This window comes from Elgaria multicarinata, chromosome 7 (assembly GCF_023053635.1).
Source record: "Elgaria multicarinata webbii isolate HBS135686 ecotype San Diego chromosome 7, rElgMul1.1.pri, whole genome shotgun sequence".
NCBI classification, from domain to species: domain Eukaryota; kingdom Metazoa; phylum Chordata; class Lepidosauria; order Squamata; family Anguidae; genus Elgaria; species Elgaria multicarinata.
In genome coordinates, this window is record NC_086177.1 from 6,524,232 (window position 1) to 6,539,317 (window position 15,086).

Below are 15,086 nucleotides of genomic sequence, written 5' to 3' on the forward strand. Positions count from 1 at the left end.
GCTTCCCTGGGTGCCTGGGAAACTGCAACATCTGACCTGCTTCGGATGCAGTGATCTCATTTTGGATCTAGAGCCGAAGTGGGTTGGAATGGGTCTGAGGTGGGCCAAGGCAGATTGGGGCTGATTCAGAAGCCCCGAATCTGCCTCTGAGGTGGTTTTTTGGGGAGTATCCTTACACACTCATCAAGAAAAGTACACATTTGGGTATGCACTTTAAAAATGCACACCCAAATGTGTACTTCCCCTGTTAAAATGGGAGTTGGAGTATCACAATCTAGAATGGGAATAAGATGGATTGAGCTTTGAGATGGAACTTAAAAATGAGTTTGAGACTCACTAATTCTCACATCCCTGATCTAGAGACATTAAACTTGCATATTATTGAATCAAGGGAAAAGCTGTTCTTTGGTTAAATATCAACTAGAAGGAGTCTCCCAACTCTTTGGGGTTGGTGGACACATTTGGAATTTTGAGTAAGTGGCATGGTAGCCATCACAAAATGGTTGCAATGAGGGGTGTGTGCCCATTCACAAAATGACTCTCATACTGGGTGCATCCAGTCACAAAACACCAATTTCACAGAAAGGCAAACAGGTGAGGCTAAAAGAAAAGTTGTCCAAAGTCCTAAATATGTGGCATGATTGATAATACTCCTTTGAACCTACAAGTCTCTCATATTCAGGGTCACCTGACCAAAACATACTCTCCCCCACACTCCCAGTATGGACGATCTACTCATCCCCAGTCATTTTTCTCTCTTTCAGCCCATTTTCCTGATTCCTCTTCTCGCTATGTTGGGTCATCTCTAGCTCTCCCTCAGACTCCCTTCATACAAGGCAGTGAAAATGTGGTCAGTTCCTTCCTCTCTCTCTCTGGCATGCAACTGGGAACACTTCAAAGCAAAGTGCTGTCCTTTACTTTCTATCTCTGGGGAATAGCTGGAGACCGGTGATTCACTTTGAAGGGCTCTTCCTGACTACCCCTCAAATATCACAGGTATCAGCAGGACATTTCATAGGTGTAAAGGAAGGTGCAGCAATGCCTGCTGGTGTCATGTTGCTTACCAGATTTATAAAAGTCTTTCTGGAATCTCAGACTGGCATTCATCTCTTAGAAAAAACACACAATGAATTATACAATAAATGGATTAAACGAAACTATGGGAGAATTTTTATCCAGTTCTACCACATTTTAAATGTAGCTTTGGTGAAGAGTGATTAGTGAAAATATCCAGGTTGCCTAATGCAGAAGGAAGGGGGGGAAACTATCAAATAGGAAAGCAAAAATCCTCCAGCTTCCACAATCACTGAATGTTTTGAACTGTTGTTCTGAATCATTTGCCTCAGTTGGAAGGCATCATGATAGTAAATGGGAACTGTTCAATTGCAGCTTTGCACTAATGTAAGGCACTGCTGTTTGCACAAAGTGGGGCACCTCATTTTCACAGATCCCCCTTACTGCGGTCCTGCAACACCATATCCCATGCTGTTTTGGAGGATCCGTCAACCCCCAGGCGCAGCTTTTGTTGGGTATGGGAGGGAGGCTTTAGTAGGTAGGGAAACAGCTGAAAAGTGGGCGCCCTTCTTCCACAACCAGAAGTGCTTTTCATTAGCACACAGCAGCCACCATGTTTTCCAATAATTGGTTATTCATTCATGAAATAAGCAAAATGGATAAAAATGGGGAGTATCTGTAAAAGAAAATTACATTTTGAAAACACCATCAAAATATTTCTCAGGTTTTTCAATATTTCAAGACCAATTTGAATTGCCTGATCAAATTTTAAAAATGTAGCCTTTGTCACTGAGATACTAAAAATAGAAGTCAAACTTAGAGTAGGCTCATTGAAATCAATGGCACCTAAGCCCCATTAATTGCAATAGTCTCTAAGTATGACTAAGTCTGGATGCAGCCCCATTTATCTAACAGACACAGAAGCTGCATGACCACTAACTCATTATAAGCCAGTCTTGACTTCTAGAGCAATGATGGTGAATCAGATATTGTTGGACTACAAGTCCCATCTTCCATAACAATTGGCCATGCTGGTCAGGGCTGATGGGAGCTAGAGTCCAGCATCATCTGAAGCAGCCTTCCTCAACCTGGGGTGCTCCAGATGTGTTGGACTACAACTCCCAGAATGCCCCAGCCTGGCTGGGGCATTCTGGGAGATGCAGTCCAACACATCTGGAGCGCCCCAGGTTGAGGAAGGCTGATCTGAAGGATCAGAGATTTCCCATGCCTGAACCATATTATGATTGTGGTATAATTTTTCAGCTGACAGGTGCTTGGGAAAATCTTTCTTACAATTGATTTGAAATTTTAGTTTTATACTTTGCTCTGGGGATAGTTTATCCTGCACCAAAATATGTTTCAGGTGACATCATCTCAGGTACGAGCACAGACAAAAATACTTTTCCTATATAAATGTCTAGGCCAATTTCATTCCCAAGTGCTACCTGACTGAGGACATGCAAGCAATGGTGACTTCCACGGAGAATCTTCTAGAACCATTGACTAGAATAGATGTAGAGTCAAGATAATTGATGTACAGCAGAGAGAGTCTTTGTTGCAAGATATACATGGAAGAAGGGGTCAAGAGGACCCAAAGTCATATGCATATTCCAAAGGTTCCACAGGTTACACTGAGGCAACCATGAACCCAAAGATGGTGACAGATGACTAAGTACCACAAACTAAGGTAAGTGTTAAGGGAGGGAATTAACAGCAACCTAAGGCAAAGAACCTACCCTTGGGATGGGATTTGGAGTATCTATAGCTGTAGAATAGAATTGTTTTGCTTTCTTATTTTGTAGGTTTAGTAGAAGCAAACATTCAGTATACTTTTATCAGTTTACAAAGAAAATGCCAGCTTGCATGGTCTTATATTTGCTTTCCATTACCAGAACACATCTAATTACTACATTACTGTAAAAGGCGGGTTAGGGCACACCCTTCTGGTTTGCAGTTGTTTAACCCAGAGTCTAAAAGGATCACCTTCTTCCACATGAGCATGCCCAAGTGCTAGTTATCTTCAAAAGCTGTCCTGAGTTCACCTGCTTCTTGAACTTAGCAGAAAAGAAGCCAGCTTTCTCAGTGGGGACAAGTATGCCTTCCCCAGAAAGGCTCATCTGGTGCCACATTTGATGCCTTTCTATTTGTTCAGGCTTTAAAGCATGTAATGTACCATAGGGGGTTTTAGTCTATTGGTTTTTGTTGCTTTGTTTTTGTTTTCACTTCTTGCTTTTACTTTTACAGGGCTTGGTAATGGAACTGTTCACTGATAGTGGCAAGCAATGTCTACTTTTAGGTAGTTGATTACTAAAGTCAATGTGTCAAGGTGATGCCGTTACAAAGCATGCTTCAAAGCACTGTAATGAATCACATCAAGGTCCTCATGATTTGTATGCCCCGGGAATTCATGCTTGCCCACAGCATGTTCAGCTACTTTGAGTGTATAGCTGAAAAAAAGGAGAGCACAGAGCTCTCATTTTGCTTTTTATTTAACTACACATTTGCAAGTGATAGTATACTGTATCACTTGGGGTGGGGAAAGGGAGTAGACCTCTCCATTTGAGAGAATACAAAGGCTGCAGTTCTGTTAGGAGTACTCGGTTCATCCTGAAATCAATGAGATTAAGTACATATAATACTCTATTGTGTTATAGAAAACATTAATTCCATGTCTTTTATAATGTTAAATGCTTATAGTATTCTATGGGAGCCAGTATGATGTAGTGGATAGAATGTTGGACTGGGAGACCTGGATTCTAGCCCCCACTTGGCCATGGACCTCACTGAGTGACTTTGAGCCTATCACTGACTCTCAGCCTAATCTACCTCACGAAGTTATTGTGAGGATAAAATGGAGACCAGGAGGATAAGGTAAGCTGCCTTGGGCACCTTGGGAGGAAAAAAGGTAGGATATAAATTTAATAATAAATAAATGCTATTACGTAGAAGGAAATAAATTCTTTATCAAGACAAATTACTTCTAACCTATTTTGTCCAGTGCATAAATGACAAATTTTATTAAAAATTACTCAGCCGATCATTCAAATTATTATATACATACTCATGTGAACATGCACACGCACCCTCCCCCCCAACAAGGCTTGCTTACTTTTCTAATTCACTGTGAAGATACAATCGGAGAAAGCAGCAGAGAGCATATCAGAGAGTTAATGACCACTAGAAGTTATCATCATGTCACCTGCACTTTGTTGGAAGAATGTGAATTTCAAACTAAGAGAAAGAAGACTGAGCGTGTGCACCTCAAAGACAGTTTTGCTTAACTGTAACTGTAGTTCTTTGAGTGGTTATCTGTGCATTCACCATATGGGCTCTGCATCTGCATGGAGACTTGATCAGGAACCTTCTATAGCTGAGGAATTTTTGGCAGGCACTATCCCCACTGTCCAGTGTGTACATCCCCAGTGGGATCCCACCTATTCCCTCAGTACTTTGAGACCACTGAATGCAACCTTGGAACCTTGGGAAGCTTCAGTGCCAATGTCAACATAGATACCAAAGTGAGGATGGTGGATGGGTTGTGTGCATGCACAGATGTCCACTGAAAGAACTACTGTTACAGGTAAGCAATCTGTGTTTCTTTTTTGTGGTCTCTGTGCATCACCCATAAGAACAAATAGCAAGCTGACTTACCAGAAATGGAGTCCTACTGAAAAACAGCCAATATAATGGCATGCTCAAACAATCAGTCAGCTCTAGACTGTAATGGCTGATGAAAATGAAGAGCTTCAACCAAGTAGCTGCCCAACACAGTTCTGGAAAAGGAACATCCCTACCAATTGCCACCATGTACCCATTGCTTGGGTGTAATGAGCTTGGATAGGGTCTAAGAACAAAAGACCGGCTCATAAGCCAGTTTGATGGTACGTAACACCCAGAAAAAGAGTCCCTGTGATGACACAAGCAATCCTTGTCACTTGCTCTCATAGCAGAGGAACAGATGACGTAACTGATAGAAAGCAGTCTGAAATTTGTAAACACCAGTGCACGCCAAAACATCAGATGGAACGCAGAGACAACCTCAGGTAGGAAAGCATAACTGGGATGGAGCACTACCTTGTCATGGTGGAAGGTCATGTGTATCAACATGTAAAGTTCACTAGATCTCTGTGCTGAGGTAATTGCCGCTAGGAATGTTGTTTTACAGAAAAGTAAGTGAAGGTCTACAGTAGCAAGCAGTTCAAATGATTTGGCAGATAAGGCCTGTAAGACCATAGACAAACTCCATGCTGGTATGGGAGCGTCAGATTGGAGGGGTGAGATTGCAGACACCCCAAAGGAACTGTTTGGCCATTGGGTGAGAGAAAATGGATATCCTATCACCTGGCAGGTGAGAGGCAGAGACAGCTGCCAGATAAACTCATAAGCATAACTTCATGAAGGGTCAGAAAAACCTGTAAAACCTGGTGCAATCAGCACCAAACTCAATTGAAACTATGGAGGGTCGCAAATGCAGAAAAAGATGTCCACTTATGGGCATAGCAACTCCGAAAATGGTCCCATATCTTCAGATGGAGATGGAAAGTCCAGGTTCCCCACTGCTTCATCAGGCAATAATATGGAGGGAACAACCTATAAATAGAAAATTGAGTCGGATTGGTAAATCTTCTGGAACCGACTGTGGAGACATGCCAACTTGTTGCTGGAGGGGCTGCAATCTACCAAGCACTGAAGGGACTTACTGTGGGTCTGTCAAATGTAACAAAGCAGTGTGAGTGGGCACAGGGTATAATCTAGAAGGTAGCATAGTGAGTGGATTGCGGTTGTGGTCCATCAACTGCAGCATTGGGGCTGCTGTAAGCATCTCACCTGTTTGTTGCAGTGGTGGTATTGTTGCAACAGGTGTTGGACGATTTATTGTTGGAGGTCTCAATAATGTTCCCAGGACTGGAGGGGCTTTTTCGATAGCTTTTTGGCCACCGTAATTTTTAGTGACTGGGCTGATGGTGGTGTTTCGGTATGGACAGCTGGAGGTTATGGAGACTTTGATCCCGGAGCCCCTGATGACTCAGCAAGTGGGACAGGGTCTTTGATGCCCCAACAGTGGAGGGCGTTTCCTTCTCCAACTTGGACATTTGTGGGTTCCACTGCCTTCAAAGCCTGTTCCCAGAGTATGGCACAGAATCTGGTGGAAGGATTGCACTTCGTTTGTTTTGTAAATTCTTGACTGAAAGAGCAGCCATCCACTTTATGCCTGTCTCCCAAGCACAGAAAACACAGTGAATGCCTGACTGTTGCCACAGTGGGCACACTTCCGAAAAGGGTCCCAAAGGGCCATATACCCTCAGGCAATTATGAAGATCAATAACATAAATAAGACTTAAAAACAAATGCAACAGCCAGAAAAATGAGAGGATAGAAAGAGGAAGGAAGCAATTTAACCCCAACAAGTTCTAATTTCCCTCAGGAATAGATGAACCAATAGAAATATTTCCTATGTGGCTGCCACAATGGTGACTGTAAGACAACTGAGGGAATAGATGGGGACCTGCTAGGGACATGTACACTGGATGGTGGGGAGGGTTGCTGTCAAACATTCCAAAGCTATAGAAGGGTCCCGATTGAGGATCTATGCAGGCACAGAGCCCAAATGTGTGATACATGGAGGCCACAAGGAAGAACAGTAAATTCCTTGATGCTCAAATAGTTGGTTGGTTGTAGCTGCACGAACCCAAATTTTATTACTAGCTTTATGTATTAAATAATATAAAATATTTTCCAAACAATTTTACTAAGAATAAATAAACAATTATAGACAAAAAGACCCCACACAAGTAGACCGTAAATTAAAATATTCACAGGATTATTATTTTTTTAAAAAAACAAACAAACCCAAAAAACTCGCACACATAAAAACACCTGAAGTGCTGCCACTGGGGCATACAGCTTGATTTGATTTGTAGAAAATCCCTTCATATGAAGATATACATCATATGTCACAGTTAAAGATTGCATTTGAGTGTGAAAAAGAAAAAATAAACATATTTTACATCGGAACACACGGACTGTTTAAAGTCAAACTGAGACATACAAAAAGTTAGTGATTGGATATACATCTGCCTCCACTTTAATTTCTAAGCAAATCAATCTCACAATCTACTAATGTATCTCAAAACTCTTATCACCTAAGTAGAAGGACCAAGGAGGAGGAGATCATCTTCATCTCAGTGAACCAGCCATCGCTAAATAATGGTTACAGTAGGCCCAGTCCAAACCACTGATTCACTTCAGTGTCAGGGAAGCACTGCCTTTGCTGCAAGCAGCACGGGAGCCACACCGGACTGAGGACGTGGCTTCAAAAGAACAAGAATTTCACAATATGATCAGTTCCTAATAATGTTGTTCCTAAATATTGCTGGTTTTATTGCAAAGTTTAATGTGCGTTGTGGGCCTGGAAAAAATAGTTTAAACCTAATTTCAATCCAATTTACTTATTTTGGGAAGTAATTTTTAAAAATGCATTCTTCTTCCTAAAACCTTCATTATTGAGTGGCTTTGGTGGTACAAAACATTTAGATAGGTTTATAGGCTTGGTCATACTTAGTGTGGACTCCATAGAAATCAATGATACATGTTTGTCATGATTTCAATGGTTTTACTATAAGTATGACTTAGGGCGTTCCTAGACGAGGCCTTAGCGCGCCTTGAGAGCCGGTTTCCCTGCTGTGCTTCCACATGACGCACAGGGGAATCCGGCTCCAGGCTGCACTGAAGCCTCCTCTAACGTGCCATAAGCGAAGTCGCTTATGGCGCGCCTTTTCCGCAGCTCCAGCCTGAGGCCGGAGCTGCGGAACGTCTAGAGACTTCCGTGGCTTTTTGCGGCTATTCACTTACTCGTGAGTAGCTGCAAAAAGCCGTGGACCGGCCACAGCACTCAGCACTGTGCCCATCGGCCGGGGGGGCAGGGAGATCCCGGGGAGGGAGAAGGGAGCACAGACAACACAGGACACACACACACACACACACACACACACGGAGGGAGAAGGAGCACAGATGACACAGGACACACACACACACACACACACGGAGGGAGAAGGAGGAGAGACGACACATGGGACACGGAGGGAGACAAAGATCAGGAAGGGATCAGGAGCAGATGGGGGGAGGTTTAACTAAAAAAAAAAACTTACCTTCTCCGCAGTCTTCGGGCCGCACGTGGCCCCTTTAAACTTAAAAAAAAATGGCAGACGGTGCAGGGATCCCGACGTCCCTGCGCGTCCCGCGTCTGGAAGCCCGGGCGGCGCGCGCTAACATCAGCGCGCCGTCGCCCCGCCTCCCTGCCGGCTTATCCCGGCAGGTCTAGCAAAGCCCTAAGTCTGGATCAACCCATTTATCTTCAAAATGTAATATACTTCCTGAAGTCTTCAAAGATACTTTCACACTGAAAGTATAGTTGATTGCACAGTTAAAAAATAGTGGTTGGAAATGTGTTACATCAGCTTATTAAATTAAATCACAGTATCGTTTTATATATTTTTCTCCACACCAGTACAAAAAGAGATTAGCTATAATAATTGGATGCACTGTCTACAGTGCAGTTTTCTTAACACCAAATTGACTGCAGCAAAAGTAAATTCATTGCCATAAAAACAGCAAATGAAAACCAAGCAATCCACATCTAACAATACATGGCAACATCTAACCTTTAGCAAACAGACAGCAGTTTGTTAAAAAAATTGCCTGAGAACAGAGGGGCATCTTAATTTGTTACTGCAGTGATGGAAGATTCTCTCCAGCCACTATGGTAATATTTGGAAGCCTGGAACTTTGCAGGTGGGGCCATTCACATTGGTCCTTGCCACCCAAATGTCTGGGCTGAAATTGGGTGGGAACGATCAGTGTGATTGACTTCATCCACATAGTTCCAGGTTACATATAAAGTATGTAAATAAAGCTGGATCTACACTGGCATGTAACTCATACTGATATACAGTACATACATGCAGCAAGGTGTGGGCGTCATCTGCACTCTCACATATCCTCAACATGCTACTAAACCTGAGATGGATTTAACTGCTTAAAGCAAGGCGTACTTGCGTAAGCATTTCCTTAGATCATACTGAAAGAGTGAAGCATGGTGGGGGAGGGTGTGTGAGCCTGAAGATGGCTTTTCTGTCCTGCAGAATATGTGAAAGACGCCATCGACTGTAAGACGCACACTAATTTCAGTACCACCAACAGAAAAAAAAACCCTAAGACACACCCACGATTCTAAGACGCACCCCATTTTTAGAGATGTTTATATTGGAAAAAAAGTGCGTCTTAGAATCGAAGAAATAGGGTATCAGGGCTGTGTGTGAACCAGTTTATCTTTGAGCTTTGTGAGTGTAGCTGTTCTGGATTGACTTGATCCTAGATAGGATTAAAATCAGACCACATGGCTAATCATGTAGTAAGGCAGTAAGTAACTTTGGTCCAATTTTATCACAAAAGAAATTAAATGGTAGGAACTCTAAGTTGGCATGTGCCACTTTTAACTTACATAGAGGAAGATTTAATAACATATAAATGTATTTCTTGAATACAAAATAACATTTTAACCAAACAACTGAAATCTAGCTTTTGCTGTTTTATTCAGCTATCAGTGTTTTTCTGATATACGTAGCAATTGAATGCTCTTTAGTTATTTGGACAAGAATGGCCTTTGGAAATCAATACTGGAAAAGAAATAGGATATTTGAGGAAACATTGAAAGACATAATTCATTCATATTTTAGTATACTGGGCACAATTCAACCAAAGTTAAACACTTTTAAGTCCCACTGTTTTCATCAGGAAAGAGTTAATCACATGCTCATCTCCCCATTGGTATCAGTGGCTTAAATGTGCTTCAGTTTGGATAACTTGGGTTCTCCATTAGTAATGTGAAAATAGGCTTCCATCTACAAATTTTTATATTATAATGGAATTATAAGTCTCACAATTGGGAAACTAGTTAGTTTTCGGTTATTCTTCTGCATCTTCCAGTAATGTGTGATTGCAGCTATAGTAAAAAAAGAAAATAAGTAACTTATCACAATTAAACAATGAGCTTGCAAAAAGAACTCTTGACTTCATTGATCCAGTAGCAGAAATTACCAAGTAAAAGGCATATTACATAATTCAAATGATCAATACAAACAGTTGAAACTTAAGGAACTATGATTTTATAGCAAAAAAGGTTTAATTATGCAGTCTCCAAAAGTTACCAGTTCCACTGATATAGTGAATGATTTAATGAAAGAAGAGGTTTTGTAGAATATGTCTCCTTGTTTTCAACTTTGAAAGTGCTTTAACTTGATGATTTACTGATAGCACTAGCAGATCGTCGCAGCTTCCCAGAGAGCTTGCTTTTTGTGGCACTTAGTGTTGGTGACATCTGGTCTGCTGTAAGATCAGTGCTCAAACTTGTAGTGAGGCAGCCTAAAAAATAAAGAAAATCTTATTAGAATAAAAACTTTTAAAAATAAACATATGCATCTACATATTGTAAAGAACAATATAAGATGCATAATCCTTGGGACATGTCCAGTGGATCCAAATAGAAGCCACTTGTTTTCATGGGTCTTTCCTCACTCCTGCTTCCAGCTTCTCTCTCTACAAGTGATTTCCTCTGAATTCCTGAATGTGAGATAATGCAAGTCTGCACTGGCAATAGAGATGTAAAATTTCTGGAAATTTTGAAGCCATGGGGGAAAAGATAAGCTTTTTCCTGTTTTTTGGGGGGTGGGGGTGGGGGTAATTTTTGGAAAAATTATAAAAATGCAATATTAGCACTTTTTACAGATTGAAAGTCACTCTGTTACTTTAGGAACATAAAATGTAATTATGTAGAAGTTGGTTTAGCATAAAATTATCATATTTGGTAAATTACCGTATTTCTTTGATTGTAAGACGCCATCGATTGTAAGACACACACTAATTTCAGTACCACCAACAGAAAAACAAACAAACCCTAAGACACACTCGTGATTCTAAGACGCACCTCATTTTTAGAGATGTTTATATGGGGAAAAAAGTGCGTCTTAGAATCGAAAAAACAGGGTAAAAGTACAGTGTACTCAAACAATGCTGATCTCCGCTCTACTTCTCCTTGTTGTCGGAGTGGGCTGGATGAGGGTCAATTAACTGAAGCTGAATCCTGATAAGATGGAAGCTCTGTGGATTGGTGGTTCCCGAGTCCAGGAATTGGATAAGCAACATGTTCTGGATGGGACTGCACTCCCTCTGAAGGAGCAGGTGCGTAGCTTGGGAGTACTCCTAGGTCTATCCTTGTCACTGGAGGCCCAGGTGGACTCTGTGGCACGGAGTACTTGGGGCCAGCTTCAGCTGATCTGCCAGCTACTGCCTTTCCTGGACAGGGACAACCTAGCCACAGTAGTGCATGCACTGGTAACTTCCTGATTAGACTACTGCAATACACTCTACGTGGGGCTGCCCTTGAAGACGATGCGGAAATTGCAACTAGTGCAAAATGCAGCAGCTAGTCTGCTGGCAGGTACATCTTACAGAGCCCACATAACACTGGTTTTAAAGGAACTGCACTGGCTGCCTATACGCTTCCGGTCAGAATTCAAGGTGCTGGTAATGACGTTTAAAGCCCTAAACAGCTTGGGACCTCGATACTTGAGGGAGTGCTTCTCCTTATATATGCCTGCCCAAGACTTGAGATCTGTTGGAGGAGCCCTCCTCCACATCCCACCAACGTGAGACATGCACTATAGTGGGGCTTTCTGTGTTGTGTCCCCAACTGTGGAATGCCCTCCCCTTGGAGGCTGGACTGGCGCCAACGCTGACTTTATTCCGGCACCAAGTAAAAACATGGCTTTTTAACAAAGCCTTTAATGGTTAAATTCACAAAGCTTGCACATTGTTTTAACTGTTTTAATTGTTTTTACTGCTTTTAAATTATATACTGGTTTTAACTTGATTAATGGTTTAATTTGTTTCTAGCTACGTATATTTATTGTTTTATATTGTATAATTTTATCTGTATGCCGCCCTGAGATCCTAGTGATACAGGGCGGGATACAAATGTTTTAAATAAATAAATAAAATAAACAATTATTACAAATTGAATTTACTTTTTAATTTTTTTTACTTTTGTGTATGTGTAACAAATGGAGCTACAAGCTCCTGAACTGTAAAGAACCTCTTTGGTTTTGCCAGTTTATGAGGAGGCAAAAAACAATTTTAAAAAATCCAGAAGAAACCATCAACATTAGTAACAAAGAAAATTATTTATGTCTCTCCTAGTCCTCCACAGTGTCAAGTGGACATAACGCCCCCATTCCCATAAAAAGGACTGAGAAAAAAAAGGAAAGGGGGGGGGACCAAGATTCAATTAATATGTATGAAATTTAATCAGACTCATTTTCTGAGCTATAGCTATCACTATCAGTTTCAGTCTCTGCTTCAGTGGCAGTGCTGCCCCCTAGAGGCAGAAATGCATCTTGCTCTTGCATTTGAGAGTTGTAGTCTCAGTTTGCAACCTAGAACTTGCTTGTCCTCGGTGTACAGAAATTGTAATAATTTGATACTGTACATAGTTTTTAGAAATCATTTGAAGAAGTAAATATATGAACACTTTGTCTTAAATGTTTTGTTCAGCATGCTAAAATAAAACATTCTATAATCCATTTTTGCAATTTTTCAGAAAAAACAATCCCTCTCCTGAATTTTTCTGGGTTTTTTCTGGGCCTTCACATCTCTAGCTGGCATTGCTCTTGCCAGATGAAGACTGTCCTTTTTGCTTTGCTGGTAATGTAGTTATTGTCCTCTGCAAGCCAAGCAGGGATAATTGGTATGGATTGTGGTTATGTGTATCTGAATGTATCCAATTCATGCTGATATTTAAAAAATGGACAAATGAGTCTGTGTGTGCATTGGTCACAAAACATATAATTTGTTATTCTTCGATTGAGGTGAGACGCATTAAGAAACATCACAAGTAGAGCAGTATCTAACTATCATTCTGTTAGCGCAAATGACGTTGCACTAATGGAAACTAAGTTCTGAACTATGTGCAAGAGAAGAATTAAACTAAAGCTACATTTGTGGAAGTATGATTTTGCATAATACTTGTGCAATGTGTTGTGCAACCATTTGGACAACTGTTCGCACAACTGTTTGTGCAAGCATAATGGGCAACGACTTGCTTAAAGGAATGATTCCGCAATTTAAGTTTGCGGAATGTCACTGTTGGATACTGTCCACACAGTCTTCTTAGGACTGTCCCACTTCAGAGTGTAGGTGGGGGACTGCATGTTCACCAAAGTAAAAAAATTCCATACACATATAGAAAATTAACATGTAAGCAAGGCAACAATAGGATGGTTCATACACACGTACATTATTTAATCACTCATCTTCTGATGATTTGCAATCAAATGTGTGAGCTGACGACACTGAAAACTAGTAAACTGGAGTTGAAAGGGTATATGAAAATTCGTTTCATCATGTTTTATTGACACATTCAAGTTATCAAGTGTTGGACAAGCATTGTGAACTAACCATAGACTAGAACTCTCCTCCCTAACATCACTGCTCATAACTGCAGGGTCTAGTAAGCCTATGCGGCAGAGTCTTGCTATTTACTGTTTTACTCTGTACAGCACCATGTACATTGATGGTGCTATATAAATAAATAAATAAATAAATAAATAATAATAATAATAATAGTAATAATTATTTGCAGCTAGTTTGGCGGAGTGGTCACAATTGTGGTAAAAATGGAAATTCCTCTTGCAGCTTGTATCTCTTGGGGAAGGCGCTTAGTCTTGGCAGGCTTCCACTCCTGCCTTCCGTATCAAATCTGTGACATGGCTGGCCAAGTCCAGTAACTCTGGCTCTTGGGGGAAGAGTGTGCCAAAATCTTGTCATTAGTTTTAAAAATTGATGATTTGATATTATTGTTTGGGGTGGGGGACAGTGGTAAAATAGCAAAGCTGGCACAGTTATTTCACATGCCAAAGTCATGCAAATGGTTGAACTCTACACTGTCTTCTGAAGGCTAGCATATATGGCAGTTTAGAAATCTTTTAATAACATAAAATAAATGAGGGTCGTTTGCTATGGAAAGACCAGAATTTCCCTGTGGTGTTGCAGTGGGTCTCTTGTATACAGCCTGTACTATTAGTTGCATCCCTTAATTTCTTCGTTGTTGTTTTCCTGTTTTCAAACAGTTGAAAAAGAACTAGAGGTGAAGAGCACCTCCTATATAAAAAGCCTTGTCTGCCTCAGGCTTCTGCCAGGTATAATGAGGGACACCTACTCAGCTGTTGACGCTGGCCAAAGTGGCCAGCTTAAGCAGTCATCCATCTGTGTGGTTTTGATATGTGGAGTAAATATACAAACTGTGCTGTTTTAACACAGCCAAACACCCACCAAACGACAACACCTCCCCCCCTCAGCATTATTATTATTATTATTATTATTATTATTATTATTATTATTTATTTATTTATTTATTTATATAGCACCATCAATGTACATGGTGCTGTACAGAGTAAAATAGTAAATAGCATCCAAGGTACCACTAACAATAATCTAGGGGTTGCTTAACACACAATATTGGCTATTATGCCAGAGTAATGTGCAGAAAATTCAGCAGAAAATTTTAGCTGCTGCCACATGATGCAATTCCTAGAAGAGCAATGTGCCCACAGTCATGAACCACAGAGGGAACATCACCAGTGGAATTATCTGTGAAATGTTTGCCATGAATATGTTGCTCTTTACATCTGCATAAACTGTACACTATTTGTATTCTGGTGAACAAGAGTGAATTGATGCCAGATCCTCACATGTACCCTTGGAAAATATGCTATGGCAAACTGAAATTCAGGGAAATGTACAAAAACATATAGCATCTCCAACAGCTGTCTTGGGAGGACTATGCTTCCTATCTCCTCTGGAGATATCCATAACATGAAGCTCTTGGCTTTAATTTTTATTAGGATATTACTGGTTCAAGGTGTCTGCTATATAGATCACATAGTCATTTTACCTGAAGGTAAATGAAGCTCTGATTGACTGATCCCTCAATCATGTAAACAAATTTAAGTTGGGAGATA

The 15,086-nt window shown here is 40.9% G+C and overlaps 1 protein-coding gene across 2 annotated transcripts in view; it reads right to left on the reverse strand.

Moving 5' to 3' along the window:
• Nucleotides 1–8,521: 8,521 nt before the first annotated feature.
• The window catches only part of RALGAPA2 (Ral GTPase activating protein catalytic subunit alpha 2), a 212,842-nt gene continuing 206,277 nt past the window's right edge, over nucleotides 8,522–15,086 (reverse strand). For both annotated transcript variants that reach the window (XM_063130176.1, XM_063130175.1), the window contains one exon: nucleotides 8,522–10,434. The gene's annotated coding sequence lies outside the window, so the exon portion shown is untranslated. The remainder of the gene's footprint in view (nucleotides 10,435–15,086) is intronic.